The sequence below is a fragment of the Gobius niger genome (assembly GCF_951799975.1).
Source record: "Gobius niger genome assembly, chromosome: 13".
Classification (NCBI taxonomy): Eukaryota; Metazoa; Chordata; class Actinopteri; order Gobiiformes; family Gobiidae; genus Gobius; species Gobius niger.
Genome location: NC_136864.1, coordinates 2996221 through 3023794, shown reverse-complemented (window position 1 = coordinate 3023794; position 27574 = coordinate 2996221). Strand labels below are relative to the sequence as shown.

The following is a 27574-nucleotide window of genomic DNA, read 5'->3' as shown; positions in this document are numbered from 1 at the left end:
TTTAGACAAAATGGTAGCCTGAAAGCACACATGCTGACTCACACAGAGGAGGGGCCTTTTAGGTGCTCTGTCTGCGCAATGAGTTTTTCACAAAATAAAAATCTGACAAACCACATGAGGACTCACACAGGAGAGAAGCCTTTCACCTGCTCTGTTTGTGAAAAGAGTTTTGCACAAAATAGTGGCCTAAAAACACACATGAGGACTCACACAGTAGAGAAACCCTTCAGGTGTTCACATTGTGCAATGACTTTTTCATTAGAGGGATACCTGAAAAGACACATGTGGAGACACCATTCAAAACGATCTGTTGGTTTGAAGTTATTCCAAGTCTAAAAAAGAGCTCTCCAAGCTTGTCAGGTCAAAAATATTGATCCGATCAGTTGTGCTGCCTGATCTGGCTATAGAAACCATTTTCAGTGTGTCATTTGGCTTGGCAAATAAAATACAACTTTCAGAATTCTGTTGCATTTTAGATATATATTTTAGCTACTTGCATTGATACAAATCTACAAAACCCAGATATTCTAACACTGTAAATAGGGCACCAGATTTTCTCTGCTCCGCCCCTGCTTCACCACACTCGCTGCATGTCGTCCCCTCACCACCATCACTCTCCTCACTCTGCTCTGCGGGGACAGCTCCAGATCGCTCCAATTGACAAACTCCTTTGCCAGAAGGGGGCGTGTTGAAGACGTGTGTGACATTGCGTTTGTGACTTTACGTTTTGTATTATGTGAGATCGGTGCTGATTCGTTTTCAGCACTGCAGAGGCGAGCGGGTAGATTGAAGTTTGCACTGCTTCTCCTCCTGACATTGACCAAGCGTCATTTGAGAGATGCCTCCAGTCCCAATAAGGAATGATACAGTATATTCCCTGTTTACTCATACAGAGACTACAGTTGTGTCAGTACATTGGCTCATTCAGTGAGAGCGGGCAGATGAATGAGAGCACAAACACATACGCTGAAAGCACGGACTGGGCTGGTGCAGGACGGCCCAGCACGTCTGACTGGGAAGAATGACAGCGGTGCCAAAAGAGGACAGATCCTAGTTTATAGGCTTATGCTTTCGAGGTATCTATCTGGGCATATACGTCATGGCTGTGCCAGTGGGACAAAGAGTCATGACGAGGAGGCTAAAGAGCCACATGCAGTGTTGGAGCCGCGGGGTTGCCGACCACTTAAATGGCCAGAGCCGGAGGCAGTAATATGGCTCATGTGAAATGAGTACCAGCGATTTACAACACAATGTCCGTCCCATCCATGGAACGGCAACAAACTAAACTGTTTACCCCTTTCTGTACATGTACTCCGAGGGACTCTTCCAGTCTGGTCTACTCCATTTGAGCCCTTTTATGTTTTATGTGCATCTGATGTTTAATACTGCTTTGAAATTAATAAAGATTTGTATCATATGAAATGAAACAAACAGAGCGAGAGAAAAGATCAGTTTTGTAGGTCTTAGCTTTCAAATGAGGTGTTACACTGGCCTATCGCTCTCCAGTCATGGAGCTTTTAGATTTGGGTAAAGCCAAGCTGGAGAAAATGCACGGCAGGGGGTATGAAGTTAAGAGAGCTTTCCCGTCTTCATGATTCCGCTGTTCTACGTCAGATTTTGTGCTTTATGTTTAATGTTGTACAGAGAAAAGTTCCTAGTTTGTGAACCTGTTCTCAAACAATGGCAATTAAGATGATTCTGACTCTGAAACTGTAGGTCATGGTCAGGTTTATTTAATCTCTTGCCAAATGTCAAATGCATTTTCTCCAGTTCGGCTTTACCCAAATCTAAAAGCTCACATAGGCCAGAGTGACACCTCATTTGTAAAAAAAAAAAAAGTTCAAGACAGATCATGGTTTATATCTTTCAAGACATCCATAATTCTGCATGTTTTATTACAGATAAAAGCAGAAACACGCTTTAGAACAAGAATATTTTTTCATTTGTGAAGAAAATGAGAACCGAATGTGTTGTGAACCACCCTTTTCATTATTTCTGCTGTAAGAGAGAAAGAAATAAAGGTAAAGGAAATAAAGAAAAAAGAAAAAGAAAGGACGTGCCCGAGGTGCTTCCAGGTCAGCTGTGGCCAAAACAAACACATCCCCTGAGCGTCTGAACAGACGTCATGTTTGCGCTGCAGCTGAAGATGGAGCTCGTTGCAACTTATTCTGGACACACCTGTTCTTTATTCTTAACTAACGATAATGTCACGGAGAAAAAGAAGCGCGTTTGGCTACGAGGACGGGAGTTTATTCAACCTTTTTCAAGAAGAGGCCACTCGAAGTTGTTTTTTTCTCCGGGATTCGGCGACTATCACCAAAATGGTGTTTTTCTGTGACTGTCACTGATGGATGTTTGTGAACCTTCGCCAGCATCAAAGTGGATTAACTTTTATAACCAACGCGAGTCCCATAATGTAAACAGCGATGGACCAGAGCGGTGAGTCAATCCAAACGCGGGTTAGCTTGTGTGTTAGCATATTAGCATGTGTGTGTTAGCCATTTATGAAGCTGTGTTGCAGATGTCAACTCCATATAACTGCATCGTGAAGCAATTTCACTTATTGCTGTTTATTTATATTACGGTAAAGTTATATGTGTTAACTGAATCGAAGCGTTGTGTCTTCCGGGTTCGAAAAATACCTCCAGAAAACACTTATATTTATCACAAAAATGAGTGCTCCATAGTGGTAGAGGTACAATATATCATATAAATGCCTATACTTAACTTTGGAATGGCTAAAATAGCATGATATAGATCCTTTAAATCGGATATAGCATTAACTATGTTTTGCAATGAAACCAATGTGTTTTCTCCTCATAGGTGTGACTGCGGTTGTTGCCGCATCATGCCCACAGAAGCAGAAAACATTTGCTGCCTGGAGACCCCTAGGGTATGTTATTGAAATACTTCTTACATGTCTTAGTGTGTGCACTGTGATGTTTCAATCATGCTAGTGTATCAAACCTGTGCTCAGCTTCAGTCACCATGACCATAGATCAGATACAGGCTCTCGCTGCTCTTCACACCTCTTCCATTGTACAGAAATAACACCTGTCCTGACACCTCCCTGAGACATCCTGAATTGATTAGCGTCAGTCTAAGCTGGCCAATTCTCATGTTCACTTTTGTGAACAAAAATCTCATGGCGCTCAAGTATCATCTCTGTTCTGGAAAGCTGTATAAAAGCTCTGTATCTTAGCATGCAATAAAATATACAAATGTTTATCCTAACTTAGCTAGACAAAATGAGAAGCTAATTGAAATGTTCTTTTCCCCCAAAAGGTTCGGAGAAGACTCTACCAGTTCCCTACAGAACTAAGCTTCATCACAGACCATCCAGGATTTCTCGTCAACTGTCCAATCGCTGGGTTCTCCAAAATATCAATAATGTATACAGAGCTGATTATGGGCCAGTCCGGAGAAGAACACAGAAAGAATATAAATACGGTTATAAAAATAACTAAACATTTATTACAATTTTAAGAAGCAGTAATATTTACAATATTTTTGTCACAATTGCAGACGTTGCAGATATGTGGCATATCACAGTTTGGTGAGTTGGTGCTGGGGATTGCTTGGAGCCAGAGTACGAGTTGTTATCCCGTCATGTGCTGTTCTGCGGATTCGGCAGGAGTTCCCTGACCCTGGTGGGAACTATGTCGGCTTCCAGCCAGTTGACTTTGTGCCACCACTGGATTAAACTGAGACACCTGAGCGGCCACAACATCCTCTGTAGAAGGCCTGTCAAACATGGAACTGAGGGTGGGAGGCACTGGGACCTTCTGCAGCTCTTTCTGAAACTTTTTTGGATCGCAAAGTACCTCATTGAAAACCAGCTGCATCAGGTCACTTCTGTAGGCTGTGAAATCATAAATACTGTAAAAACTTGAAGAAAATGTGTGCACTTTAGTAGAAGATATTTTATAATAAAGTTTTTTTTAATGTACCAAATGTGGAATCTGTTTTGATCGGCCTTGCAGTAGCCCGTCCCTTTGTTGACTTTGGAAAAAGTAATTTCCACAAAAGTTGTCCCTTTGCCATAGCCTGCTCGTGGCAACCATTCTCATTATGGTGCATAGCAGCCAGATAGAGTCTGTAAAACGTACAAGCCATTAGTACACCCAATTAGCCTTTGCTAAAGCGTAAGCATGATAAATCCATAAAATGACAGATAAACACACCTGCACAACATTCCAATGAAGGAGAAATTCACATTCTTGGGTGTAAAGCGTAAAATCAGGCTATGGAAAGACTCAAGCGCTGATGTCTGATGCTTTGAGCTTATCTTACGCACATCTTTGAGGATCCTTTTGTTGAGGAGCAGTTTTTCCACTTTATAAAGTGCAACAGTGCCTGGAATATTGGCAATAAGGTTAATGAACATAATGCTGTAACTCATGATATATGAACATCATTGATAAATAACACACACATACCAGGTTTGAACCACTTATTCCGATCCCTGGAAACTTTGATTGGATGCTCACACTTCGGGAATAAAGGATCCTCATGCTCGTGGACATCTTGAATGTGATTTACAAGAGACGTCCACTTGGCCACTTTCTCAGAACCAGATGTAGAGGAACACGCAGTCCAGTACATGTGGTTTTTGATACCAGGCAACCATTTTTGGACCACCTCACAATCCTTCTTTTTGGCTAAAGCGTCCAGTTTCTTAGATGTGCCTAAAATACAAAAATCTTTCACATCTTTTTTTTAAGGTCCTTTTTTTTTTTTTTTTACAACTTTACGCAAACACTAATAGGCATATGTCCAAAGAGTCCAAACGGAGAAATGAAAATATAGTTTATACCTTTTACTACATGCCAAACATCATAGTAGTGAAGAACCTCTCTCTCCCGAAGATATTTCTGTACTTGAGGATGTCTGTCCGTTACAATGTAGTCCAATTTTACAGAATTGGACTCCAGAAGATCAAGACTGCGTTTGAGTCCTTCTTTTTCCATATTTACACTGCTGCCCACTTCGTTACTCTAAAAAAAACAAAAACAAACAAAAAAACAATGCAATATAGCATAGTTCAGAGTAATTTGGCTTTGGATAAAACAAAACAGGTGCTACATTTTTAACCATTTTAATTTCAAAACAAACATGCAACAGATAGTCAATTATGTGCATTAACTTGTATTTGCTCATTTTAAATGTTTGCATCCTCTCCTCACAGTGCCAGAGTATCTGGGGGCATGAAGGGTGTATGTAAACAGTGGCAAGAGGAACAAACCTGCACCAGTTGAATGTCAAGGACCTTTTTTTCTTCATTCTCCATTATTGTGTAGCTCCCAAATTTGTCCGAGTGCCCTGGACCAAACAATTTATCAGTAAACAGTCAATACAGTATGATAACGATTGGTGGTAAAATAAGTACCTGGTGAATATGCTCTCATATCACCACTAACGGCTACTTTGCCTTTGGATTTCATTTCTTCAAAGACTTTGCTCTGATCCACCTTCCACTTGTGGTAAATTGCAGGTTCCAATAGGTTTCGTGCATGCCTCCTAAAGGTATCATATTGATGAACCTTAAGGTTCATGGTTTTGCAAATCTACAAAAACATGGTTAAAAATTAAATGTTGAATAAAATTAATGATTTTTAAATGTATTTTTATTCTATGCATGCATGTCATTTAGATCATGGGTTGTGATAAAGAAAATACCTTTTCCATCTTTACAAAAGATCCCCCATTAAAGTATACGGCCGCCGACAACTCCAGATTACCCTGTGGAATCTTGCCCTTCATTGGCTGACTCTGCCACTTTCGAGTGAAGGAACAATGTGGACAGTCCTGGTTGAAAGCAACTAAAGTTCCACATCTGCGCTGCTCCACGATGCAGTGTCTCTTGCAGACAGGGCAATTGTCAAACAGCTCTCTGAGGGCACTCTCAAATACGATATATTTTGCATCTTCAAACTCAGAAGGAGACTCCATTTCACTGTTCACACAAAAAAATAATGTTATGCCAGTACATCAAATAAATATGTAAGATATCACAACAAATGAAAATGGAAATCTTGCATCAAGTCAGACAGGTCTGTAGCTGTATCTCCTGGCTCATAAGTTGAATCTTGAGATGCAGGAATGGACATGCTCCCGTCATCTTCCTCTTCCTCCTCTAGATGAGGCCGTTTTGGTGGTCTTGCACTAACCCCAGATGTTGGTTTAGTAGATGTTGATGAAAACTTTGGCAAGGACTGGTGTGTACCTGTGCCTCTGCTTATAGTGTTAACACTGGCTTGAATACCTGTACAAAATAGCATTTGAAATGTTAGATATTTGCAAAAACATGGCAGTAAATATATTGATTACCTTTACTCCTGTAGTGTTCTTTCCTCAAGGTTCCAGCTGACAATTGTGTAGCCACTGATCTTGTTGTAGGCATATAAGCTGAATGATGTGATCTGGAGCTTGCAGGTGCAGGTGGCCTCTTGACAAAAAAATACAAATATAAATGAATAAACCAAAATATCAAACTAAAAATGAAACTCAAATTGTGGTGTTCAGAAGACAGGCATCAGAAATTACAGTAAAGAATTTCAGGACTATATTGACACATGTATTGACTTTAACTCTCTGCTTTTATTCTGTTTCTTATTGTAAATTTGCATTATTTTTTTTTACTGTAAAGCACTCCGAGTTACCATACTGTTAATATGTACAGTGCTTTAAAAAATGTTGATGGATAGACAAGATAAAAAAGACTTACCATAAAAAGTTGGCCTACTTTTTGACGTCTTTCACGTGTTTTCTTGCAGATTAATCAGAGTAAGAGCATCATGACCTGTCTTTTATTTTATTTTTTATCTGTTTTGATACAACATTTTTTTTTGTTTCTTTTTTTTTACTGTTATAACCCATGTCTGACGACAGATTGCATGACAAAAGGCCAATATTTCGAGATGGATTGCTAATAATTCAATAATTTATATTCCATAAAACACACAGGTGTGATGCCAATACGCCTGTATGCCTAACTGAAGTATTAAATTACAAACGCGGAATAGGGTCTCCTCAGATTGATTCAGAATAATACAGCAGACAAGATTGTGCTAGAAAGTAAGCTATGCTATGCTAACAACACGACGTGAGAGCAATTCAACTTACTGGTGCTGGTTCTGAAGGCGCACTCTTGACAGAAGGGACCGCATTGTCTTTTAGCGACAACTTGCTAAGTAATCCAGTGTCGAAAAAGTTTTTGTTCATAAAGCTGTCGTCAGTGAAATGTCTCGCACAAACAAAGCATGTCTTCTTCGGAAGAGGCTCGTTTTCAAAAACAAAGTCCAACCATTTTTGACGAACGGTCTCATTTTTTGGAAGACTAAAAACAGTGCAGTTGTCTTGGCATCCAAAGACACATTTCTTCCATGAAGGCATTTTGTAAGACTGAAAAGCAGTGATGTGCCGATCGTGTCGAGGCTTCGAAGCGTGTGCCGAGTAATCCGGAGGAGTGTTTATTGAAGCGTGTGTTGATCACGTGTGTGGTGACGTTCGAAGCCTCCGGAAGTGGCCGTACCACGTGACTGTATAATGGTTAGTGCTAGATCGTATGCTCCGGAGGGACAATCTGCTGTGAAAACATGAGATATCATGACACAAATTAACCTCTTACCCCCCGCCAAAACCAAATCCATTCTCTCTATGCCATTGTCGTTGTTTTTATTGCCCTTGTGTGTTTTTGTCACTTTTTTGCTGGATTTTTGTCACTTTTTGCTGGATTTTTGTCTTTTTTTGCTGGATTTTTGTCTTTTTTTGCTGGATTTTTGTCTTTTTTTTGCTGGATTTTTGTCACTTTTTGCTGGATTTTTGTCACTTTTTGCTGGATTTTTGTCACTTTTTGCTGGATTTTTGTCACTTTTTTATGCTGGATTTTTGTCACTTTTTGCTGGATTTTTGTCACTTTTTTTGCTGGATTTTTGTCTCTTTTTTGCTGGATTTTTGTCACTTTTTGCTGGATTTTTGTCACTTTTTGCTGGATTTTTGTCACTTTTTGCTGTATTTTTGTCACTTTTTTGCTGTATTTTTGTCTTTTTTTGCTGGATTTTTGTCACTTTTTGCTGAATTTTTGTCTTTTTTTGCTGGATTTTTGTCACTTTTTTGCTGGATTTTTGTCACTTTTTTGCTGGATTTTTGTCAGTTTTTGCTGGATTTTTGTCTCTTTTTGCTGGATTTTTGTCACTTTTTGCAGGATTTTTGTCTTTTTTTTGCTGGATTTTTTTCACTTCTTTGTTGAGTTTTTATAATTTTTGTCGCTTCTTTTAGTAACTTTTTAGCTTTTTTTTGTTGCGTTTACATCCTCATTTTCTTCTCGTTTTTTGCCTCTGTTTTGAAGCAGCTTTTAGATTTGGAGAATTTGGAGAAAACATGTTCAGGTGGGAGTTAAGAGGTTAAGGTTAGGGCCAGGGAAATTGTTAACTTTAGGGTAAGGATCAGGATTATTTGTATTTTTACTCATAGATCTGTACGAAATCACAGCAGACCGTCCCTCCCGAGCAGACGATCTAGCACTAACCCTGTATAATGTATAATGTGCAAGACACACACTAGTAACACACCATCGTTCCTTTTAGTGCAACCTATTGCCTTGAGAAGTTGCCTGATGATTTCTGAATGATCACATGTTGACCAAATGACTAAATATGTGTAATCTAATGTCAGTTCAAATACATCTGATCTGTGATGGTCTCAGGTCTGTTAAGAGAGCATTGGGGAGCATTTTGTGCACCCCCCCTCCCTAAAATGATTGATGATTATTTGTTCACTTAACAAAAATAGAACATGTGCATCATGAAACGTGCATAACAGTTATATTGGAGGAAGAACCTCTACCTCTGTAGTGAAGTGAATTCACCGGGAGTGGATGGGTCAAGTGTCACCCACCCACGATGACCATGTGCACCTTCAGGAGGTGGAATTCGAACTTCCAATCAAGAGACGACCCGCTCTACCATCTGCACCACTAAAAACCGCTATGATCTATATGCAGAGCCGGTGTTTCCTATAGGCAAACTATGCAAGTTGCATAGGGCCCCCGCAGCCGCAAGGGCCCCGCATCTTAGTCAATACGGTGTTGTTACACTGATTGATGAAGGCGTTGTCCTATTTTGTGTATGTCCTGTTCTTGTTCCAAATCAGCGGTTCCAAAACTGTGGGTCAGGAACCAGAGGTGAGAGAATGTGACCATTTGCCATTTTAAAAAGTTGGACAATAGGCTAGTGGTCGTCCTAAATCCCAGTCTTACAGTGGCTTAGTGGTTTCACATAGAGGGAAGGGGCCTGAATTGGGGTCATTATTTTCCACTTCTGCCCTGCACTACTGCACAGTGGAACCGTTTGGACCGTAAATGGATACGCTCTTCGTCGAATAACCATGCAGGGCCCCCGTGAGGTTTTTTGCTTAGAGCCACAGAAGGTCCAGCACCGGCTCTGTCTATATGACAATGCTGGGCTGGGTGGAATATTTTTAACCACACTTTTTTTCTATGTGTTCATGAGCGGATTAATTTACAATATAAACAAAAATATATATATAGAGTGCCACAGCTACAGGACTCTAATTCTAACCATTCCCCTTTTTTTAATAATACGCCAACAATGTGTTTGCAGATCAACAAAATTGTTATGATGATTAACAGGGTAATTCCCATATACATTAAGCCTCTTAACCCCTGCCTTAACCAAGGGCATTTTCGCTAATTCTGCTTTACCCAAACCTAAAATCTCACAGCCTACACGCCAGAGCAGCGCCTCATTTGGAAGCACAAGTAGAAAACTCATACAAACAGATCCTTTTCCTCGCCTTGTCGTCCCTTTTATTCTTTCTTTTTTTGTCACTCTTTCATCACATTTTTGTCAGTCTTTTGTTGCTCTTCAGTGGTGTGTTTTTTTTTGCTCTTTTGTTGCATTTTCATCCTCGCTTTTGTCTCGTTTTTGTCGCTCTTATGACACTTTCTTGTCAAGAAGCTTTTAGATTTGGGTAAAGCCAAACTGGAGATAATGTGCTTGGTTCAGGTGAAGGTCAAGAGGTTGTAAAGCATATTTGCAAAACAGTCATCACTGCCCCCAAAGCGCTGTTCAGGCTCAGAGTGCACAGTACACTGATTATTGTCTTTTGTTAAAGAAAACCAGAATAAACAACAATTTAAAAAACAATAAGAGAAAAAAAGAATAAACAATAAAAATATGACAAAAGCTCAGCTCATCTTATGTTAAAACCCTGCGCAATAATATGTGTCTGTAACAGTTTTGAAGTAGCATGAAATGAATGAACCGAATGTGTTGTGATCCTGAGCACCAGGGGGCAGCAGTGAGTCAGACCGGAAGTGAGCGCTGTGTTGCGCTGCTGTGTTAGCGTTAGCTCTGAACAGAAGTGAGACACTCTTTCCCCCAAAGCTTCGCCTTAAAGCGGACAGAGCGCAGTGAAACATGTCAGAAGTGAAGCTGAGGGAGGAGCAGGAGCTGTGGGAGCCCGCGGAGGAGGAAAACAGGTGAGTTTAGAGCCAAGACAGGACTCTCTCAGATACAGAGGACTGTCCGCAACAACACGAGGCCTTTGTGTGCCATGTCCAATGTCCATATCCAAAAGTCAAAAACAGAATATCCAAGCTATTATAAGCAGCTCATTAAAAAAAACTGTCATACTACCAGTATATTAATTAAAGGAATTTGTTGTCCTCAGTATGAAATTTTGATGATAAAATTCTGGGAGAAACAAACTTTAATGTATGAGTGTGGTTTAGATTTTGTGGGCATAGGCATTAATACCTTTTGTTCTTTTACAGAGCGATCAAAGATAACCCGGACTGTGGAGGTAAGAAAATCCAAACTAAAACATGCATTTGTTTCTTTATTGCCACTGCCCTGATTTGCACCCTGATTGGCTAAGTCGAGCGCTAAAATACTCTGTCGCTGCGATGGATTTCCTTCATTTTGATCAATTAGTGTAAGTAGGGGGAGGGAAATAGATCATTTTAAAATGGCTAATAACAGCTGGCGTCCTGGTGCAGCCACAACAACCTGGAGCTGAACGCCCAGAAGAAGAAGATCTTTATTTATATAGCGCCTTTCACAGACATATAGTCACAAAGCGCTTTACATGAGACAATGGTACATTCACTCCACACTCGGTGGTGGTAAACTATGTTTGTAGCTTCAGCTTCCCCTGGGGGAGACTGTCAGGCGCTTTCGCGACTACACACGTCTGCGCCAACGGACCCTCTGACCACCACCATACATTCACGCACACACATCATTCATCCTGGCCTATTGTACATGTTTTTAGTGGTAGGGGAAACCGGAGTACCCGGAGGAAACCTACGCAGACACGGGGAGAACATGCAAACTCCACACAGAAAGGCCCGTCCAGGTGGGAATCGAACCCGGACCTTCTAGCTGTGAAGCGAGAGCACTAACCGCTGCGCTACCGTGCCGCCAGAAGACAGTGGAGATGGTTGTGGACTTCGGGAAAGACACAGCCCCACCAGCCCCACCGTCCCCCCTCGTCCTGACAGACTCTCCCACCCCCATCTCCATTGTGGACTCCTTCACCATCACCCAGGAACTCAAATGGGAGCCAACCATCAGCTCCCTCATCAAGAAGGCCCAGCAGAGGAGGTTCTTCCTGCGGCAGCTGAGGAAACTTAAGCTGCCGACCAAGATGCTGGTGCAGTTCCACACGACCATCATCGAGTCCATCCTCACCTCCTCCATCACCGTGTGGTTCCCCGGCGTACAGACCGGGACAAGTACCGACTACAGCGCATTGTGCTGCTGCTGAGAGGGTGATTGGCTTTGAGCTCCATCTCTCCAAGGCCTGTTCACCTCCAGGACGCGGAGGCGTGTGTTTGTGGAGGACTGTTATTTTAGTAGCGTGTCTTCAAACATACACTTTTCAGTAGAACACTCCCGGCTCACAGTATGGCTGGACTGTACCATTCTAGGTTACAGAGGGGGAGCCCGTAACATCTCCCCTTTTAGTTGTAATTTAAAAAAAAACATTTCAATACTGTCTCTCTCTTTTTTTTCTTTTTTTTCTTTTTTCATTTCATTATAGATCAAGTCTTTTTGGTGGCTTTACCAGCCTGCCCCTGCTGGTCCTGTATTCCCTTGTCTCTGGTGAATGGGTTGTAAATTGTTTAGCTGGCCTTTGATCATTTGTGTTTTGTTGCATATCTTTTATCGCTCTTGCTGCGTCCACGTTTGGTACCTGTCCTTCCTGTGGTTCAATGGGTCTATCCGATGTGTCCGGTTCAGCTGGTCTTAGGGCTACTCTGTTACGCCTGTACACGGTCCCTTCAACATCCACCAAATACGACCGAGGGCCCACCTGTTGGAGGCAGACACCTCTCCTCCACCTGCCCGTCCGGTCTCCTGGCAGTGGCTGCATTCTGATTGACTGGCCAATGTTTAGTTCAGGCAGGTCCCTGGCTGTGCTTATAAAATTGTCCCAGTTACTTGTAATATCGCCGGTTAGCTTCATTTCCTCCGGAGGTGGAATGCTCGATGCCATGTTGTCTGCTGTTAGCCGCTAGCCCACCGACCCTAGCTTCCAAACTTCACCGAGTCCACGGTGCTGCTCTGCTCACTGCTGCACAACTGTTTCTCCAGGCGACGGGTGTACTAGTACTTCTCTTATTTTCGTAGCGTGTCTCCAAACATACACTTTTCAGTAAGGCAAGGCATGGCAACTTTATTTATACCTCGCATTTCGTACACAAGGTAACTCAATGCTTGTGTCCGAAACTCAACTCAGTAGAACACTCCCGGTTCACAGTATGGCTGGACTGTACCTTTCTAGGTTACAGAGGGGGAGCCCGTAACAGCGCGTGGGCCGGATCACTGCAGACCCTTCTCACCCTGGACACGGACTATTCACCCCCCTCCCCTCAGGCTGGAGGTTACGGTCTATCAAGACCCATAGATCCCGCCACTTGAACAGTTTTTTCCCCACCGCTGTCAGACTCATGAACGATAAAGAGACCTAATAACTCACACTTAGATCCACTGCACCACTTATCACCGTATTACTTTATCACTTTATGCACCATATGTAAATCCAATCCTGTAGTTCTATGTCAGTTGTTGTCTACTATATTTTACCTCCTTTTATCTTATTTATTTTAATATTCTTATGCCCCTAAAGCCTTATAGTTTAAAGTTTATAGCTTATTTTTATCTAAACTCCGTTTTTTATGTTTAATGTTGCATGTCTCACCTAGATAAATTCCTAGTTTGTGAACCTGTTTACAAGCAATGGCAATAAAAAAACGATTCTGATTCTGATAGTGCCTTTAAGTACTGTGATACTGCAGCTTCTGAAGGTTTGGAAATCTCTTGATAATTTCTGTCTTATTGCAGCAGCCTGATACGGAGATAATACACATGTATTTTCTGTTGGTACAAACTTCAGTAATTTCCCAATTATAAACCTGGAAATGTGAACACCCACGAAATAAAACATTACAGTGTTTAGATAAGCCTGAGTACAGATTATTAAAGATAAAAAATAACATTTTGAACATTTCAACATTGGAACAAATTGATACTTCCTGAACCCATAGCTTTTGTAACTCAGACCATTGTGATCGATAAAACTGGACCCAGAGAAAACCCCTCCAATCTAAAATCTTACAGGAAATTTGAGCAAATGACCCATTTTAAACAACTACAAAAAGTCCACCTGAAAATGCACCAGAAAGCAGGAAATGTCATCTAAACCCTCCTCCGGGGGATCTAGGGGACCGGCGGTGTGAGAATACAGTTTGTGTAGTACATGTATGTTCTCCACTGACCGGCATTGATGAAGGAATATCACTGTTGAAAGTCATTTTCAGATGAATTATTTTTTTCACTTAAACCCCCTATGGGACAAACACACAATATCATGTTTATAGGCTTCTCATGTTTACTGTATATTTTGTCAAATAAAAGTATGTTAACAAAAAAGTTCCTTCAGAAAGCCACAACATCCAAAAGTATTCAGGAAGTTGAAACATTTTTAAACCGTCTTCCTCTGTGCCATTTGCTGGACAAAGGTGTGTACTTGTTTTTTGTTGACATCTGATCATTTTGGTGTGGAAGCAGATTCACAGAGGATGTTGCATTTTCCTATTGATGTGTAAACAGCCCCTTAGGCTTTCAACCATTCTGGGTGGGGTTGGCACCTGGGGGTTGTCAGTCAAAGCCAGTGGTTCCCCAGGGCCTCCATCTAGCTCTGCCAATGAGAGACTTTATTTTATTGTTTTATCTTTGTCGTCTGTCTGTCCCTGCAGGTGTTCAGAGTCCACGTGAGGCTGCTCCCAGTCTGGTCCAGATTAAAGAGGAACCAAAGGAGATTCAAATCGGACAGGAGTCGATCCAAGCGTTCCCAGTCATTTTCTCTGTGAAGATCGAGGAAGAAGAGTTTCTGCTTCATGAAACAGGGACAGAGGAGAACGGAGAGGACAGAGATCGAGCAGAGAATTTCTCTGACACTGACGGCTCAGCAGACTGGACTCCTTCAGCCGAAAGTCCCACTCCGCAAACACACACTGAACAGCTGCAGGAGCCGGCTCATGGGAACAATATGAGTGAAGTTGGAGGTCCAGAAAAACTGCACAAATGCCCTCACTGCGAGAAGAGGCTTTCGACTGGTTCCAATTTAAGGAGGCATGTTCAGACTCACACAGGAAAGAGGCCAATCACGTGTTCGGTTTGTGGAAAGAATTTTTCACGAAATAGTTCTCTGTCAAACCACATGAAGACTCATGTAGATAAACAATTCAGATGCTCTGTTTGTGGAAAGACCTGTTCAGAGAGTGGTAATCTTAGAAAACACATGAGGATTCACACAGGAGAGAAACCATTCAGATGCGCTGTTTGTGGAATATCTTGTTTACAAAATAGTGATATGAAAAACCACATGAGGACTCACACAGGAGAGAAACCATTCACATGCTCTGTTTGTGGAAAGAGGTTTTCAGTAAATAATGGCCTGAAATTACACATGAGGACTCACACAGGAGAGAAACCATTCAGATGCTCTGTTTGTGGAAAGAGTTTTTCACAAACTGGTACCCTAAAAATGCACATGATAACTCACACAGAAGAGAAACCATTCAGATGCTTTGTTTGTGGAAAGAGGTTTTCACGAAAACATTATATGACAAGACACATGATTACTCACACAGTAGAGAAACCATACAGATGTTCTGTTTGTGGAAAGACATTTTCAGAAAAAGGTAGTCTGACAAGACACATGAGGACTCACGCTGGAGAGAACAATGAAATATTACAACAGATTTATTAAAGGATAGCTTTGTGTCAAGTCCTTTTTATAGTGTGAATTATAATCTCTGCTTAATAAACGAACTTCACGCTTTACTGGAAGTGTCAAAACAATGGAATCCGTGGCAAAAAAAAGGCAACAGTGGACAGGGCGGATTTAGGTGAATCTGAGAACCACAACAAAAGACAAGCTCAAATTCTTGGACGACTGTTAGTGGTTTGGAATCCTTTATTTACCAATAATATTGCGTTAGGTGAAAAAAATTGAGAGAGAGGGAATCACTGGGCTCATGTGAAATGAAGACCAGTGATGCTAAGACCATGCAACCGTCCATCCTTATTGTCAATAACAAAGCATTCACAAGCCTTTGCCGTACAACAGCCATGGACTCTGATCATCGTCTCCACACACACTTCGTTCTGCTGCCATCAGGACTCCGAGGTGGGAGTGGGCACACTTAAGAAAATCCTGCATATTTTTTGCATATTGTGTTGATACTGTTCTTTGTTTGACTGTTATGTGTGGGCCCTGTGACAGCTGTGAAAACAAATTTCCCCATGGGACAATAAAGGTCGGTCTGTCCGTCCGTCTGATCAATCCAGTTTCTTGCCCCTTGCTGTACATGGACTCCCAGTAACTCTTCCAGTCTGTTCTACTCCATTTGAGCCCTTTTATGTTTTATTTGCATCTGATGTTTAACACTGCTTTAGAATTAATAGATAAAAGCAGCCATTTGTATCGCTTGAAATTAAACAACCTGAATTTTTCTCACTGCATTTCTTTTGATTGAAAAACGCTGACAACGTGATATTATCCTATCCATCCATTTTCTTCCACTTGTCCGTTTCCGGGTCGTGGGGGCAGCTGTTGGAGCCCAAATCCCATTGCACCAGCCCCTATGGCTCCTCCTGCAGGTGGTGGGTCCACAGGAGGACGGCCTCATGGTTCTAACCAGGCCTGTTGGTCTCTCATAAGGGGCTTCTGACCCGCTCTTTGTTTGACCCGTCACCTTGGACCTGTTTGCCATGGGAGACCCTACCAGGGGCACAACACCCCCCGATAACAGAGCTCCAGGATCATTCGGGCGCTCAAACCTCTCCACCACGTTAAGGTGGCGGTTCCAGGAGGGGACATAGATTTCATTGTTCTTTAAATGTAGGATAATTTAGTATTTTTGTCAGTTCTGAAAAAAAGTGAAAAATGTGTCATCCAGGTAACAGAGCGAGAGGAAAGATCATTTTAGATCAGTTTTGTAGGTCTTAGCTTTCAAATGACACTAGCCTATAGCTCTCCAGTCAAGGAGCTTTTAGAGAACTTTACTTTGGGTTAAAGCTGAACTGTAGAAAATGCACGGCGGGGGCTACGAGGTTAAGAAAGCTTTGCAGTCTACCCACTGAATTTAGTTTACAATGATAGCGTTTACAGCAATTTGTGTAAAAAAAAAATAGTCCCCAATCCTCTTCAAACCCAAAGTTGAAACAGGCTGTCGAAGTATTTTTATGAAGTCACTCGTGAAGAGCAAGAGAACCGAATCAGTTGTGATCCAGACCGCTAGAGGGCAGTAATGAGTCAGACCGGAAGTGAGCGCTGTGTTGTGCTGCAGTGTTAGCGTTAGCTCTGAACAGAAGTGAGACACTCTTTTCGCCTTAAAGCGGACAGAGCGCAGCGAAACATGTCAGAAGTGAAGCTGGAGGAGGAGCAGGAGCTGTGGGAGCCCGCGGAGGAGGAAAACAGGTGAGTTTAGAGCCAAGACAGGACTCTCTCAGATACAGAGGACTGTCCACAACAACACGGGGCCTTTGTGTCTTTATCAGGGACTTTATCACACACTCCGACTGAACCGCTGACAAACTGTTAGTTCATCATCTCGAAATGGAGTTTATTTTATCACGTGTGTCTTTTGAGCCTAGTTTGAAAAAATCTGTAACAACATGTTTGAATATAGTACTTGTGCATAGTGTAATAATGTGTGGACCTATAACCGACTGATGTTAAGTCGTCTTTTATTTTGTCACAGCTTAATTCTCTTATCACTGGACCTCGGACCAACCAGCGTGTAAAACTACAAGCAAAATACACAATCTATTTATCAATGAAATTAAACCCAGAAGTAAAATAAAACATCCATAATCAACAAACAAAATGTGCGTTTTGTTTCCAATTTCTGCACCTTTTTATTTATTTATTCATTTATTTTTGCATCTTTTTTCGTGTGCGTGTCTGCAGCAGTTACCGGAAGCCGTCTGTCTGTTATTATTATTATTTGTCTCAGAGCTTAGCGTTTGGTGCATGTTTGAGCCCAACCCACTCTGAGTCACTGTGATTTGATTGGCTTCAGAGCTACACTGTGAGTGACAGCAGCAATGACAGTGAGCCCTATATATTCAGTTGAAAGGCTGAGGCCTCATTGCACTTCATTCTGTCGCAGACTGAGAAGTGAAGAAGGAAGTCATGGAGATTCTGCATTGGAATTTACTTCTGCTGAATGTAAGAATAAACACAATTCTAGTAGTCCTTAGTAACAACTGTGAAAATCTTCAATTTAGGTAATTTGTTGATTCAGCCTTTTTGTTGTAAATAAAGGCCACATTGTATTTAGGGTCATCAGGGGCGGTTCTAGATCTTCTGGCCCCTATGGCAGAAAAATAATTCTGGGCACCCCATATTTTTAAAAAAAATAACTAATTGAAAATCAGCTATATACTCATTTACTTACAGTAATGGGTGAGGGGTGGTGCTCCACCAGAATTGTTTAACAGAACAGACTGCACTTCCTCCAATTTGGTGCCTTTTTATAGGTGCCCCAGCAGGTTAGTTTGGTTCAAGTTGTGTATTTAAATTTTCATAAAATGCTGGCTACATTTCATCAATGCAATAAAGGCCTACTACAAGAGGCCTTTATTGGGCCAGTGCGAGGTGCAACCTCCCACTGGTCTGTTAAAGGGACTATACAGAGTTTAAAAATGGTAAAATTATCTAATTTCCTCCCCCTACATGTTCCAGCAATGTACTAATGTGTAGAGTGAGCCCAGACCTGTTCACCACAACTGCCTCTAAAATCCTGCACTGTCACTCAAAAAGGTGTCACTTCGGTCCGAATTGCCGTCATGCACAAGCTCAAGGAATAGAAGGTGCAGTTGCACATATGACCTGAGGTGGCAGTAGTGAGTACAAAATGACTAACTTGCATCTAGCCCCTTTAAGTGAGGACCCTGGCTCTAGTCACCACAACAGCCTAAAGCTTTAGTCCTGACACTTAACAGTTTGACTGAAGTACTGTGAGCAGTGCATCGCGAGTCTTTGTAGTCATTTGCGCTGTTGAATGACACTTATTGTGTTGTTGCTGTCACTGATCTGACTGGAGTCTAACTCTGAAGAAAATCAATTCATAATTGCACTGAGAAGGTTTCCAGACCATAACTGGCACACGTGACTTTGCTCTCTGTTATACACGGGTAGGACATAACCATCCATTAGTTATCAAATTATGTACCTCCAAACGACTACATGCCATTACAAGCAGCCCATACAAAGACGGTCCAAAACTACCAGTGTAAGTAGAATAGTTACAAGAATGTGTCAGTATTAAATTTTGATTATAAAATTCTTTACTGGAAGAAACAAACTTTAATGTATTAGTGTGGTTTATATTTTGTGGGCATAGTAATTAATACCTTTTCATTCTTTTACAGAGCGATCAAAGATGACCCAGACTGTGGAGGTAAGAAAAGCCAAACTAAAAAATGTTGCGTAAACCCCCCTGTGATTAGAGTAGTTGGACGGTTCCATGGCCCCCGCTAGTTGCTGCTTAAATAGTAAATTCCACTTTGACTGGGCTTGTCTGAGCTAGTCCTGCGCAGTAGAATCTGTGGAGCAGTCGCTTCAGTCTGTTGCACTGAGAATGTGCCATGCGTGTAGGCCTGGGGCAGAAACCGGATTACCGCCATACCGCGGTCACCTGACGCACACGGGGGTCTCCTCACCGTCATCACCGGCAAAAAAAAAAATGCCTTTAAGCAAACGAAATTTAACCAGAAAAGGAACTAATAATATACCAGAACAAATGTCTCAACGAAAAACTAACAAAAGTCTCAAAAAGACGAGCCACAGGTGGAAATAAGATGAAAAAAGACTGGGCCTATTCAATGGGCGGCCCGGGGGCAACAATTAAATCTGACCCGCGTCTCATTTTCCATTAAAAAATTGTTTAATTGTTGGCATTATCCGCGCCATGTCGCTCCGCTTTGCGTAGCTGTGTTTATGCGGCTCCACTGCCATAAAGCGGCTAAACTACGAAGACAAGAGGCTGATCGTTGGACGGACTGGCAGATTTGACCAAACCAAAGCACAAGGACACTCATGCATCGAGTTTTTCACAGATTATCACATGAAGGAGCCTTAGCGTGTTTCCCTTCTTCGTCGATACAAAGGGCCTGACCGGTAACTTAAAGGTAAGGAACATCAGTTTTAGATGTGTTTACAATGCGGGTGATGAAGCTGATGTAGCGTGAGTTTGGGGAAACTGCACTGAGCCGGCACGAGTGTTCATCCACGCGTGTTAAACCTCACTGTCTGGACTCTAATTTAGCCAAATAATATCAGAAGAATTAATTTAACAGGTAAATGTTGGCTTCCTTTCTCCTTTCACTCAATTTGATCTGCATTTGTGGGAAATGTGAAGATACAAGTGCAGAGGTTTGCGATGGTAGGAGTTATGGATCGCCCCCCTCCCCGCTGCAAATGTGTGTCCCACACCTTCGAAACGCATCTTTCAGCCATTCTGGGTGGGGTTGGCACCTGGGGGTTGTCAGTCAAAGCCAGTGTTGCTCCAGGGCCTCCTCCTAGCTCTGCAACTGAGAGATTTTTAGGCTTGTTTTTTATATTTGTTGTTGTCTGTCTGTCACTGCAGGTGTTCAGAGTCCACATGAGGCGGCTTCCAGTCTGGTCCAGATTAAAGAAGAACCAAAGGAGATTCATATCAAACAGGAGTCTATCCAAGTGTTCCCCGTCATTGTCTCTGTGAGGAGTGAGAACAGAGAGGACAGAGGCGGAGTAGAAGCTGAGGATTCCTCTGACACTGACGACTCTGCAGACTGGACTCCTTCAGCTGAAAGTCCCACTCCACAAACACACACTGAACAGCTGCAGGAGCCGGCTCATGGGAGCAATGTGAGTGGAGATGGAGGTTCAGACAAACCACACAAATGCTCTCACTGTGAGAAGAGGTTTTCGACTCATTTCAATTTAAGGAGGCACGTACGGATTCACACAGGAAAGAAGCCAATCACGTGTACGGTTTGTGGAAAGAGTTTTTCAAGAAATCATTCTCTGACAAACCACATGAGGACTCACACAGGCGAGAAACCATTCAGATGCTCTGTTTGTGCAATGACTTTTACACAAACTAATTATCTGACAAAACACATGTGGACTCACACAGGAGAGAAACCATTCAGATGCTCTATTTGTGCAATGTCTTTTGCACAAAATTGTTATCTGACAAAACACATGAGGACTCACACAGGAGAGAAACCCTTCAGATGCTCTGTTTGTGAAACAGCGTTTGCACGAAAAAGTTTCCTGACAAACCACTTGAGAATTCACACAGGAGAGAAACCATTCAGATGCTCTGTTTGTGAAATGAGTTTTTCACAAAATGGTATTCTGAAAAAACACATGAGGACTCACACAGGAGAGAGACCATTCAGATGTTCTGTTTGTGAAATGAGTTTTTCACAAAATAGTGATCTTATAAACCACATTAGGTCTCACACTGGAGAGAAACCATTCATATGCGCTGTTTGTGGAAAGTGTTTTTCACAAAATAGTTTCCTGACAAAACACATGAGGACTCACACAGGAGAGAAACCATTCAGATGTTCTGTTTGTGGAAAGAGGTTTTCACTAAATAGTGGCCTAAAAATACACAGGAGGACTCACACAGGAGAGAAACCATTCAGATGCTCTGTTTGTGCAGTGAGTTTTTCAAGAAATAGTTTCCTGACAAAACACATGAGGACCCACACAGGAGAGAAACCATTCAGATGTGCGGTTTGTGGAAAGAGTTTTTCACAAAATGGTAGCCTAAAATCACACATGAGTACTCACACAGGAGAGAAACCGTTCAGATGCTCAGTTTGTGGAAAGAGGTTTTCACTAAATAGTAGCCTGAAGTTACACATGAGGACTCACACAGGAGAGAAACCATTCAGATGCTCTGTTTGTGCAATGAGTTTTTCAAGAAATAGTTATTTGACAAAGCACATGAGGAGCCACGCGGGAGAGAAACCCTTCAGGGCTGCACATTGAGCAATGACTTTTTTCACATGGAGTGTGTTTACAAAGGCTCGAGTTTCCCGGTTATTATTGGGAGTTTTTGTCGTTCCAATCTCGTCTTTAATCCTGTACATGCAGTTTCCAGATTAAAGAATCAGAAAAAAGCAGTTTCCCGGTTTTGAGAAACCCAGATTTTCTGACAGGGATTTTCCATCAGTAATCATGTATACACTATTTTCCGCTTTTACAAAACTTCACATTTCTTGTGCATGCGCCGTTCATAGTAAGCAAACATGGCGGTAGCATTCCTGTTTCTGGAGTGAAGAGGAGACTGTGTTTTATTTAACTATGAAAGAACTAAAGATAGTGAATATTTAAAAAGAAGCTTCGTAATGTGGATTTAATGCGAAACTGTTGTTGACAGTATCAAGGCTGGTTTTCCTCCGGACAGCATGTCTACGCAGAGAGGAGTTGACCATATCACAGAGACAGATCAAGTTTTTCCTCCGCTAACTGTCGTGAACTCCATCAGCTCCACTCTCTCACGCCCCGGCTTTACCCTTCCCCCTGGTGCACGTTGGTGGCAAAGACAGACCCAGGAAATGACTTATCCCCAATCTGTCATCGTTGTCGTCTGCTGTAGCTCAGGATGTAGAGCGGGGGTAGGGGTCGGCAAGTTTCCTCGATGAAGGGCCGGTTTTCTTCACCCTCCAATTGAAGCAATTGAAGTAAAGCATCACTTTGTACATATGCCAGTGTTGTACATCATATACTGGAAAAATGTCCATCGTAAATTAGATAAATTACTTAAAATCACTTGAATAAAGGGTTTTTTATGTTAAATTTGAGTCGGTTTGAACTAATCTAAGATCAGATAAAAACACCAATGCCAATGGAACCAATAGAAATCCCACTGGAAATCAAACAAATTAACTTTTCTGTAAAAAATATTTATTTTTCACTTGAAATTATACAAAATGATCTGAATTAAGAAAAAACTTGTGCTTGTTCCATCGGCAAGAATAGGTTTTATCTGCTTTAAGGTCAGACCAAATCCACTCAATCTTTAATCTCTTAACTCCCACCTGAACGGATCCCATTTTCTCCAGGTTGGCTTTACCCTAATCAAAAACCTTCTTGGGAAAAAAGCACCTAAACAGCCACAAAAATTGAGAAGAAAACAAGGATGTAAACGCAACAAAAATGTGACAAAGACTCAACAAAAATTAGACCAAAATTCAACAAAAATGTGACAAAGACTCAACAAAAAAACATGCAAAAACTCAACAAAAATTTGACCAAAAAGAGAAAAAAAAACATAAAAAAGGTTACACAACACAGCGCGAGGAAAAAGATCAGTTTTGTGGGTCTTAGCTTTCAAATGAGGTGTTACACAGACCTATATAATGGCCAAAGAGGACAGAATGCATTTGGTTCAGGCGGGTGATAAGAGGTTAATCTCTTAATTCAAGTAGATTTAAGTAATTTCTTAGTATTCTTAGAGTATTCTTTTAGGATTATAGCCTAAAAGGGTGCTCTGCTAAGACATTTTAAGGAATTGACAGTATTTTTAACATTTCTAGAGTACTTTAACAGGCATTTGATCTATGATTTGACTCATAATATTTCTCAAAATCATCTCGAGGGCCAGAGTTTGATGATGGAGGGCCGGTTTTATAATATTTCCACCATATTGTGCTCAAAATTATGTAATGGATGCGCCTGCACAGACAGAGCTTAAATACGAAATAGTGGGTTTCCATATTTGATTTCAGTTTCCTGATTTCCCAGTGGCATATAAGCACCATATCCCAAAACCTGCTACAACTGGAATATTGCGAATAAACGGAAATATGGACCCCTTGTAAACACACTCTGAATACCTTAAAAGACACATGAGGAGAAACCATTCAAACTTTTCAAGAGTTTTTTCAATCAATATGGCAATTTCAATTTATTGTGTTTTAAGGCCAACGCACATCAGAACGCAGCGGCCACGGCACGTCCTCTGCCGAGCGTCCATTCCCAAACATAAGCCTCCTAGCCTGAGCTGCAATGACTCTTTCCTCTTTACAAGCAGCACAGGCTCACCTTCACCTCTGTGGAGGCCGGGACATGTGAATCTGGAGGTGAGGACGTTTCTGTAATAAGTGCATCAGAGCGTGTAGCGGGTGATTAGCGCTGCAGCTAACGCAACGCTATCGGAGAAATCACAGTGACTGCATAACGCGGCTCATGTGAAATGAAGACCAGTGATTTTAAGACCATACAACCGTACATCGCATCCCATCCCAAAATGTACCTTTCTCCGGTAGGGGGCGCTGGTGAACATGTGTTTGAATGTCAGATTTCCCTACAAAAAGGGCCTAAACAGTGACCCAGGTGCTGCTGGTTTAGAGGTAAACTGTTTCTTACACAACACAGGATGTCTACATTGCACGGCATGTGGAAATAGAGGAATTGGACACAGGGGCCGGTAATTATAAAGCACAATATTGGACTGTTTTTATGGAGACACGTGTTGGGGAAAACCTTAAAAACCAGCAGGAGTAGGCGACCAGCACAGGGCCATTTCGCCTCTACACCATCCATGGAAACTGAACTGCCCCTTGCCGTACATGGACTCCTTGACTCTTCCAGTCTGTTCTGCTCCTTTTGAGCCCTTTTATGTTTTATGTGCATCTGATGTTTAATACTGCTTTAAGATGAATAAATAAAAGCACCCATTCAAGAGCTGGGGACACACAACAAAAATGTGCAAGCTAATTTCCATACTCATGCCTTACATCAGGGATCTCCAACCCTTTCTTGGTAGCTCAACAAAGGCTTTCAACATTTCTACATGCGCTTGATGACTCACATTTTAGATCCATTTTCTTATTGTTCTTCAAAATTCAAGTCATTTTCTCCAATTTTGTTGAAATATCCTCTTGCCTACTAGCTCCAGGGTGAACTTCTCACATTGTTATAAAAGTGTCTTCAAAGCATAAGCAGCTTTCTGATGATTTTGCATTGTAAAAGTGGGTCACCGCGTAAAAATATGCTCAGTTACTTGGGGGTTATTTACACAAAATGTAAAACAATTAGAGAAAAAAAGATTGAAACACGCTGTTGAAGTTTTAGCAGTTTTATTTTCATGTAGTCACTTGTGGAGAGCAAGAGAACCCAATCAGTTGTGATCCTGAGCACCAGAGGGCAGTAGTGAGTCAGACCGGAAGTGAGCGCCTCCTTAGACCCCGGAAGTGAGCGCCTGCTACCCCGGAAGTGAGCGCTGTGTTGTGCTGCTGTGTTAGCGTTAGCTCTGGACAGAAGTGAGACACTCTTTTCGCCTTATAGCGGACAGAGCGCAGTGAAACATGTCAGAAGTGAAGCTGAAGGAGGAGCAGGAGCTGTGGGAGCCCGCGGAGGAGGAAAACAGGTGAGTTTAGAGCCAGGACACGACTCTCTCAGATACAGAGGACTGTCCACAACAACACGAGGCCTTTGTGCCTTTAGGGACTTGATCACACACGGACTCCACACAGACTGAGACCAGCTCCGTCTGAACCGCTGACGAACTGTTTTATTTTATCGTCTCGAATTTATGTTTCTTTTATCCCGTGTTTCTTGTTGAGTACGTAACACGTTGCTCTTTGTTTCGTCTCTACGTACTTGAGTTATGGTCCACAGATAATCTCGAATATAACGAGCAATGGGCCTGTCGGATATAACATTACTCCTGCCTCTCACGTCATATTTGCCATTATAAGTGAATAGATAGATAGAAGCCCAGTCCGCTCTCCCCACCCCAAATAGCTACTTGTTGTGAAGTTTGGCCTGGTCTCTAATTTCCCCCATTTGTATTGGTTATACGGTCATTCTGCAGGCTTTCTCGTGGTTATATGTGTTATGCCTGCGTATCACGTAGACTACACCACTGTTATGAAGTTAAAGTGTAATGCAACTAATATACAGAGCCAGAATATTGTTGTAAAGAGTCTGCTATGTTAATAACTGCCAAAATACATATGAAGAATTTATACTGGTAAATTATTTTTAAGTCCAACCTTTGGTCTCGCTATATTTTACACTACCCTTGATACACTGAATCTATGAAATTTAGTGCAATGTAATGTAGCATACTTTGTAAAAATCTGTAACAACATGAATAGTACACATGTAGTACATGCACAATGTAATAATATGTGTTAGTAGTTTGGTATATAATGTAATAAGGCATACTCGATACTGGTATCGGTGCATCCCTTCAAGTAGCCCATACAAAAACGGTCCAAAACTGCCAGTGTAAGTAGAATAATTACAGTAATGTTTGTCATTAGTGTTAAATTTTGATTATAAAATTCTTTACTTGGAGAAACAAACTTTTATGTGTCCGTGTGGTTTAGATTATGTGGGCATAGTCATTAATACTTTTTGTTCTTTTACAGAACAATCAAAGATGACCCAGACTGTGGAGGTAAGAAAAGCCAAACTAAAAATGTATTTCAAAGCAAGAAACCTGACTGCTTCTGAGGGTCCGTGTAGTTGTAGAAGGCTAACAAACAGGCGCGTTGCAATGATCAGGAAAAAATTGGCTAGGCACTCTGTTAGGCTGTCCATCTTTCATTAAAGGACTTTAAATAATTTTTCATACATAACAGAGTGCCTTTTTTGACCTTTTGATTAGGCTACTCCACCTCCTGCTCTACACAGCCTTAATCTAGTACATTTTTTCCTGATCATTTAAAAAAATGTATTTGTTTATTTATTGCCAATGCCCTGATCTGAACCCTGATTGGGTAAATCACAATAACAAAATATCATGTTATTTGGTTTTTGTCACATTTGCTGTATATTTAGTCAACTAAAACTGACTAACTGTAAAAAGAAAGCCAGTGTTGCCCCAGGGCCTCCATCTAGCTCTGCTACTGAGAGACTTTATTTTATTGTTTTAAAGGTGTCCAGAGTCCACATGAGGCTTCTCCCAGTCTGGTCCAGATTAAAGAGGAACCAAAGGAGATTCAAATCAAACAGGAGTCGATCCAAGCGTTCCCAGGCATTGTCTCTGTGAGGAGCGAGAAAGAAGAGTCTCTGCTTCATGGAACGGTGAAAGAGGAGAACAGAGAGGACAGTGATGAAGCAGAAACAGAGAATTCCCCCGACACTGACGACTCTGCAGACTGGACTTCTTCTGATGAAAGTCCCACTCCACAAACACACACTGGACAGCTGCAGGATCCGGCTCATGGGAACAATGTGAGAGAAGATGGAGGTTCAGACAAACCACTTAAATGCTCTCACTGTGGGAAGAGGTTTTCGACTCGTTACCATTTAAGGATACATGTACAAACTCACACAGGAGAGAAGCCATTCAAGTGTTCTGTTTGTGGAAAGAGTTTTGCACGAAATAGTTCTTTGATAATGCACATGATGGTTCACACTGGAGTTAAACCATTCAGGTGTTCTGTCTGTCCAATGAGTTTTTCACAAAATAGTAACCTGAAAAGACACATGAGGACTCACACAGTAGATGAACCATTCAGATGTTCTGTTTGTGCAATGAGTTTTTCACAAAAAAGTAACCTGAAAAGACACATGAGGATTCACACAGTGGATACATCATTCAGATTGTCTGCTTGGGGAAAGACTTTTTCAGAAAATGGTAATCAGACAAAACACATGAGGACTCACACAGGAGATAAACCATTCAGATGTTCTGTTTGTGGAAAATCTTTTTCAGATAAGAGTAGTCTGACAAAACACTTGAGGACTCACACAGGAGAGAAACCATTCAGATGTCCTGTTTGTGCAAAGACTTTTTCACAAAATGGTAGCTTGAAAACACACATGTTGACCCACACGGGAGAGAAACCCTTCACGTGTACTTTTTGTGCAATGAGTTTTAGACAAAATGGTACCCTGAAAGCACACATGAGAAGTCACACAGGAGAGAAGCCTTTTAGGTGCACTGTTTGTGCAATGAGTTTTTCACGCCAAGGAAGCCTAAAAATACACATTAGATCTCACACAGGAGAGA

At 41.6% G+C, this 27574-nt stretch overlaps 1 long non-coding RNA gene across 1 annotated transcript; it reads right to left on the bottom strand.

Annotated features, from left to right (window-relative positions):
- Positions 1 to 4834: 4834 nt before the first annotated feature.
- Positions 4835 to 5563, bottom strand: LOC306972367. Its single transcript, XR_013793495.1, has 3 exons — positions 5390 to 5563; positions 5246 to 5322; positions 4835 to 4997 (listed from the first exon to the last, which is right to left on the bottom strand). It is a non-coding gene; the product is annotated as an uncharacterized lncRNA (long non-coding RNA).
- Between the last annotated feature and the right edge of the window lie 22011 nt (positions 5564 to 27574).